The sequence below is a fragment of the Stegodyphus dumicola genome, chromosome X1 (genome assembly GCF_044657685.1).
Source record: "Stegodyphus dumicola isolate Sdum_Otavi_A_Nest chromosome X1, ASM4465768v1".
NCBI lineage: Eukaryota > Metazoa > Arthropoda > Arachnida > Araneae > Eresidae > Stegodyphus > Stegodyphus dumicola.
Genome location: NC_140780.1, coordinates 92,051,221 through 92,059,334, shown reverse-complemented (window position 1 = coordinate 92,059,334; position 8,114 = coordinate 92,051,221). Strand labels below are relative to the sequence as shown.

General features: G+C 31.3%; 1 non-coding gene across 1 annotated transcript; it reads left to right on the top strand.

Moving 5' to 3' along the window:
- The first annotated feature begins 233 nt into the window (after window positions 1-233).
- Window positions 234-306, top strand: TRNAT-CGU (transfer RNA threonine (anticodon CGU)). Its single transcript has one exon. It is a non-coding gene; the product is annotated as a tRNA-Thr (tRNA).
- Window positions 307-8,114: the final 7,808 nt, after the last annotated feature.

Sequence of the window (8,114 nt, the reverse complement as noted above, 5' to 3'; positions counted from 1 at the left end):
TCAAAGGATAATTCTTATCATGCTCTTAAAATACATTTTTGCATTTGATTAGTATTTTTTACAGTTTTACAATCGTTTAAAATTCATTCGTTGCCTTCATTCATTCTTTGCCATGTTTTTCCACTTCATCCATTTCATTCATTTTCTGCCTGCTTCAAATAATACTGAAATGAAAACTAAGCCATCCTGAACTAAGATTATGTTATAATGTATTTCTCTCGCCTTCTTAGCATGTCTTCGTGGTGTAGTGGTCAGCACGCTCGACGCGTATTCGAGAGGCCCGTGGTTCGAGTCCCGGCGAAGGCATTGCTCATTTTTAATCTTTCCTGCTTTGAAACTAACCTAATGTCTCTACAATATATTGACAACATCTCACATTATTTCTTTTGCTTGTTGAACGCTATTGTGCTGCTGTTGTGTAGCAAATTCACTTAATTATTTAAATTATGACTTATTAAAAATTAATTTATTAATGTTCCAAATTTATGCTACACAACGTGTATTTTTTAATATATGTACTAAGTTTGTTTAATTTTTAATTGAGGTTTTGTACCTCAATTACGTTCTTTTCACTCGTTACTTGTAAGCGTGCTGAAACACACAATGGAAGCAGGTGCATTTTCTACGTAATAATCTTGATTTTATATTACTTAATTTAAGTTTACCCATTCTTAATTTATACCACTAGAAGCAGAAAAATTAGCTCTTTAATTTAAGATAACGTTCAAGAATCTAGCCTTAACAGATTTTAAGATACAATAAATTATTTAACCAAAATTTCCATTTTGCACTGTGTGGAAAGTAACGCGAGAGGAAATAGTAAAATGCTGTTCTTAACAAGATTTCTACTTCTCTTGCATACGCAGTTAGGGAATTTCTGGTGGGGGTAGTTTGTGGTTGCTAGCTCGGCCTTCGCTGATGTTTCACCTCGGGGATAGTTTCACCTCGGGCGATGTTTAAATTTGTGTTTAGCTCAACGCCTGGGAAAAAGGAGAAATTTTAAATAGCGTGAGGCGGTAGTAGTAGAAACTGGATTTTCCCCAATTTCTAGCGTTTGTTAGACAATGTGGCAGACTCGTCATATCTAAAAGGTGTTGCAAGTTGGGATTTTGCCTCTTCTTTCTTGATGCTGCTGTTCGATTGATTTCACTTTGGTATCAGGACTAAGAAAAATGCTGTCCGTTTAGCTTCGTCCATGAGAAACTGAAATGAGACTTTACGACATTACCAGGGCTAGTTTGCCCGTTAAACGTAGTCAGGAATGTTTCATCTATATATACTTGTAAAGGCATAATGCATAGGAGTCTGCGCTCCACAGAAGAGAGATTTTTACCTTCCGTTTTCCATCTAACCCTGAGACGGATGAATTTGAAGATCGTAGAATCAATAGAATTAACTCCATCCATATTCCTGCTATAGCGAATTTGTTACTCTTCTTCTGGATGTTTCACCTTCATTTTTCCATCTACACCTGAAACGGATGAACTTCAAGATCGTAGAATCAATAGAATCAAGTCCATCCATCTTCCTGGTACAGCGAACTTGTTGCTTTTCCTCTGGACGTTTCACCTTCATTTTTCCATCTAACCCTGAGACGAATGAACTTCAAGATCGTAGAATCAACTCCATCCGACGATTATTTTCACACTCCTGCGACCGTGAGCTTGATGCTGTTCTTCTGGATGTTTGAGCCTTCTATTTCTATCTATGTCAGCGAAAGAGGAATTAGGAGAGAAAAGATCTTTATTCCGCACCGTCTGATCTGTTTCTTCCATTCTGGGTGCTCTGAGGTCGGCGACTCGTCTTAGGATGCAGAGGGCTTCTGTATATCTGCATTTTTCTTAAGATAAGTTGATTTTTTTCTTTCGATTGGCATTTTCGGCTTAGTTAAGCATCTAAAATGTTAAAAATGAACATTTATTCTTCACTAAGCTAAGAGAATTAAGAGGGTTTTTTTTTTTTTTTTTTTTTTTTTTTTTTTTTTTTTTTTAGTTGAGTCCATCCTGTTAAGTGATTACCTTACTGGTACTGCAATTGAAATGGTGCTAAGGAAATTTTAATTATAACTAAAGAAGTGTTAGGGAAGTTTCAAGTTAACTATAACTCAAGGAAAGAAAAATATCTTGTTAGAGTTACTTAATAGTTAATGCTCCTAGATTTGAGAATACCTTCTCGTACCAGCTGTAAAGAAATATTTACTGAAGAAATAAATTAGTGCCATAGTTGTAAATAAAGCAAATACCTCTTGTATAAATTGAGTGTAGATGGTTCTTCTAGAAACCATGTTAATGTTTTCTTTGTTTAATTTTTATGTGCAGTATTTTGGATAAATATTTGGTTCTACAAAACCTTTTACAAAACACCCTTTATGAAGATATTTGATTATTTGATTAAGAAAGTGTAATAGATTACGGTGAAAATATTAAGCTCAATAGTGACTAGGATGAAATAAATTATATTAAATTATATATATATATCCCATGTTTTTCTTGATTTCTCCCGGGTAGAAATGTTTTTTATATAGAAGTTTTTTAAACATTTTTTTGATGATTTAAAGTACTGTCTTGATAAATAAATGTTATGCTTTTCTTAGAATAACTATTGTATGTTTTATTTAATCACTACTCATGATCATCACCAGTTATAAACATGAGGTTGCAGCGGTTCCTAATAAATCACAACGCAATGATTGTAATAGTTACATTAGATTTTACGATAATTTAATTTGTCTGTAGTGTCTTCTTAGAAAGGCGCCATAACACTGCTGACTTCAAACCGCAACTCTATAACAAATCTGTAAAATTTCATGAACAGGTACAATTAGTGTGCCATGTTTTGTGGGTATAAATGCAAACTAAAATAAAAAGGAAAATTTAAATCTGTCGTTTGTGCAAGTTTCTTCTTATCGCATCTCCATAACTTCCACATATACCTTTCTCATTTTCCAAATCTATATCGCGACAAGAATTCAATGACATTGTAAGCATATCCTTTTAAAGCGGAAGAAAAAAGGTTTGTATATGTGCTTGATAATTTTGGAGCATAAAATTAAATATTGTCAGTGGATAATTACTAATTTTTTAATTGTTTAACGCACAGAATCAGCTCATTAAGCACGGTTGCTAGTATTCAATTCACATAAATATTCTCTTTCTATCAGTTTAATTTTGTAAGAAACGGTCATAACGATATGAATAGACATTTAGAGTTCAGATTTTCAAGCCGTGAGATAAGTGAGTCAAATTAAAATTTTCATCGGAGATGATTATACGTTAAATTTTAACTTTTAGAATATAATAAACCGAGGGAATATTATTTCAAATTTCCATTGCCTGCGTACAGGATGCAGATGATTTCGAAACTTGGTTACCAACTTTGATAAATGTAAAAAAATAAAAAATTCAAATAAGGAAAAAGAAAACTCGTTCTTGACATCGGTCGGTACATCTTAATTCTTTGGATTTAGCATCAATAAACTCGTTTATTGTTTACAAAAAAGTTTGTTGTTTATAAAAGGTAGAATTTTAATAATAGAACTCGTACAAAAGCTCTTTGAGCAATTTCAGGAGAAGAAGTTTAAACTTTTTCCTCTGAAATTCCTCGAGAAAAGAAAAACTGACATAATATGTTTCTGAAGCAGGAAATAACAGAGAAGACACTTCAAATATAGTCATAAATATACTCAATGTACAAGTAAAACTTTAAACAAATCAATCACAGATTATCCGTAATAAGTGAGAAAACTCCTTTACCCCAGATTATTAGGCATACTGTGTGCACGGGTACTAACTTAGAATGCTTTCCCCCACCATAAGGCACGTTTTCCACTCGCAAAACCTTATTGCAAGTTAAATGTACTACTTAGCTCTTATTTTAAAGCTTCTAAGATTATGTTTTTGAAATATTATGCATAATGTAAAGGCATATTGGTGTTATTACTTTCCTCCCAAAGAATTTTTCTTTTACTATTGAGAAACATTACAATCATATTTTGAAAGTACCTACTTAAGCCTTTTGCAAAATATAGATATGCCGAACTAAAAACTAAATTGACATTTCTCCAGAAGAAAATATTTTACTGCAAAATATTACAGCAAATTTATGAAATATAAATTGAACCCTTTTATACCAAGCATTTTTTTAAAACAGCAGATTGATTTAAAAGGAGTGTTTCCACTTATTTAATACATTACTGAGATTTTCTCACATATTTTTACATCCTAGTTTAAAATATTTTCAAGAACTAATTATAGGTTTCAATATATATCAATATTCAGTTTACATTTATTCTTAATATACGTAGAAATATGTGCAGATATACTTTTATATACCAGCGAAAATATGTTTTGTTTTTATTATTAATATGAAAATAATTTATGATGTAATTTTATTGCATCATGAATTACTTTCAGAAATCTCTCAGTGATCCTTTTCTTAACTATATTCCATGTAATTCCTCAATAATTCTTCTCTTCCCTTGTTCTCGTTTCTTAATTGCTTTTATTTGTTGAGAATATATGAATTTTCTCTTCAATAGATCACAAGAAAATGTTTTTATAATGTCTTAATCATAAAATGAAAGGTTTCTTGAAAATTGTTAAAATTTCTGCTATTGTGGCTTCAGGTAAAGGTAAGTTTCACAGTTTCTGGTATTTACTAGGTACTCACTTTTCGAATTTCAGGCAGTCTTATCAATGCATCCACAAATATGACGATTGATGGTTAAGGTGCAAACTACCATCTCTTTATTCTTCATTCATGGATTTGATAAAGTTAAGGATACTTTGATTGATTTTTCAAAGGTTACTCTTTCTCTCAAAGTTATAAAAAAGTCCCTTTATCCCAATTTTTAGCGACGCGGCTTTCCTTCAAATCTGACACGTGTATAAGCTTTCGTATAAATCTTATTTCTTACTGTGATACATTTCTCAATAAATTGCCCTGACTTTATTTTGTTGATCGATTCTTAATATACTTTTATAATTTTATAAATACTAGTCTTTTTCAGAAGCTCGGAGTTTCTATGGAAACATTATTACCACACACAAACCAAAATGTACACCATTTCTTTCAACATTATTTGTAAGGATAAACTGTGTTGCATATAAGTTTAAGAATTATTGTAAGAAGCTGTTTTTTGTAGTAACTTGAAAAGCTAATTAATTTTCTCTATTATTATTATTGTTATTAATAATAATAATAGTGTTATTACTATCATTTGATACAAACGCCGAGCGAAACTAGTATACTTTTTGGAAGATAAAAGATCTTGATTTTGCTATCTTTGAGAACATATGCCTCGGTAGGTGTATGTCCTTAGAAATAGTTCTAAATTTAACAGCAATCTGTCCTTCATATTTTTCTGTTTAGAATACTTCAGGAATACGAGTTACGAAGCTATTTAATTAAGAAATAATTTCCCGTCATCTATGCGTTAAAACTCTGACAATAATTTACAGAAGCTTTGACAATACTGACACTGAGCTTTGACTAAGTTTAACAAAGTTGACATTAGTGATTTCCGTTCATTTGCATAAACAAGCGGGCTTTTATTTTTATCGATATTAGCAGCTGGATAATTTAATATTTTCAAGATTTATTCATAGAACAGAATAGAGTTACCCTACCCTTATTAGCTTTAAAGCCAGTTTTATTTTGAGATTTTGTTATACATTGCAACTTTGAAAATGACTTTTGAAAACATACATTTCTGTTGCTATAGGTTTATCAAATGTGCCAGTATATTTTTTAAGATAAAAAAGCTTTTAAATGTATTTAAACTTTAATTTAACGAAATTGGTTAGTGAGGAGTTATTTTCCTAAGACCTTAGTTTTCTATCTATCCATGACGGTTTTGCAATTTTGACAGCCAGTCTGTATTAAAAAGCGGCCGAGCGTTAAAAGACCCTGAGCATTGGTAGCTTGTTCGAGGTTCGAGTCTCAAAGAACGGATGGCTATATGGGCGTTTTCGCGGTTTATCTATATGTAACGTAGATAGGAGCATGTTTCCTTTAAAAAGTCCACCAAAGGTCATCCTTCCCATTCCAGTTATTGCCTAATGGCGGACCACATATTAAAATTTAACAGGCACTAAGAACATTATTCTCCACATCGAAGCTTGAAATGGAAGTTTTTTGCATTTGTTTATGAACTTGCCACTTATGAAAGCACTTTGAACAAAACGAAATGATATAACCAATCTTTTTAGTCTGCCGTAGTTAAAAAAAGAACTAAAATCAAGATGAAATGAGATATAATATTAAAAATTAAAGTCAAAACTGCAGCCAAAGTCATTTTTTTATTATTGCTTTTATCTTGTTGATAAACTGAACTTCGTACAAGGTACAGAGTCTCTGGTTTAGTTTTATTAATTAAAATGATGCGACAAATGTTTGTAAAATTAATCATTTGGAATGTTGCACATTAAGTATACATAAATGTTTATCAGTTAGCTTACTGAAATATAAAATTAATGTTTAAATTAAAAAGAAGTGAGTATATTGCTTCTAAATCTCTTGGGTTTACGAGGGTCTTCTAAATCTCTTGGGTTTTTGTCATAGATAGATAGTGTTTCTAATGTCAAATACGAGGTCACGAAAAAGATAGATTAAGACGGCCCTATCAATGTTTCGCAACTTTTTATATTGTTGTTAAGTTATTAAATGCATTGTTTCGTGACCCCTATACTCATACGCAAAGACTTTTAAGCTTGAAGAATATTTTTCCTCTTTGCTATATGCAAGGCTATGGAACCACATTATGCGTTTATATACATTTTATGTAACAACTACTCCAATATCCTAAACCGTGAGCATTAAAAACAGGTGAGTATTCTTAAAACACTTACTTATTCGTACACTTTTATCAAATTAAAAAAAATAATAGTTTTAATCACAAACTATGAGCCTTCTAAAGGAACCTATTGAAATGTTACATAAAAGGTACTGGGATACCTGTAAACCTTGCTATTAAGCACAAGAATGTTTTTATTGTAAAAAGACAATTTTTATAATCATAAAAATGTTCTTTTTGCTTTGAATATTTGTTTTGATAAATGTGTTGAAAGTATTTATAGAATTCATCGACTGCTCATTTAATAAAAATTAGGCTTCATCTAATAAAATTTTATATGTAAGTTCTGCACAGTATTTGGGTTTTACTGCAGTCACTCAAGCCTTCAAGAACGTTTCTTTGAAAACCTCTATATCTAATTACAGTTTCGTTTCCAAACGCATAAAATGTTAAGCCAAGATCCCAAAACCTTAATTTTGAAAACTTTACATTTACTGCAGATTCACCTTTATAAAATTTGTGGTTTTAATCATTTAACAATTAAAATTATCTGTATTTAGAGTCTTCATTTAAGAAAAATTGAAGTATTATGGGTTTTAGAATTTAAGCATTTAAGAATGTATAAAATTTTCTTATACACTTTGGTCTAAATTCAATAACGGCAATGTAGAAAATATTTTTATCACTGAACAATGAACCATTTGATTTGTTTTGGTTTATGTGATTATGACAAAGCCTCGTGGGATATCTGCCTCCTAAAGGGAGGGATGCCTTCGTGGAGGACTTTCTAAGCACTGGACCATTTGCTTTATTGTAATTAGTATAAAAATGTGTAAAATAATGGGTTATCTAATTTTATTTCTATATATTGTAGTATTCCCTGATTTCGATTACCTTTACTTTCTGAAATTACGGAATTGCGTTTTAATATATAGGCTGATCCAAATGTCAGAAAATTTATTAAAATTATCTATGTTTGATTTATATGGTTAATTGTCAACTATGAGATGTTACTTTAAAAACATAACTTTTTTATTAAATATTCTGCATTTTTAAATCACACTGATTTGTCTTTGAAGCGATGTTCACATCATTCTTAAAAATGGCAAACTGTGTATATAAGAACATTGTGTTATCTAACTTTTCATATTGAGTCCAACAGCGCCCGAGCGGTAAAGTCACTGAACACTGGTAGTTCGGTTGAAGTTTTAATCTCGACGAACGGGTTAGCTACGTGGGCATTTTCGGGCTTTCCCAATGTGTAACTTGCATGCGAGCCAGTTTAGAAAGACCTCTACGAATTCATCGCTTAGGCAGATAG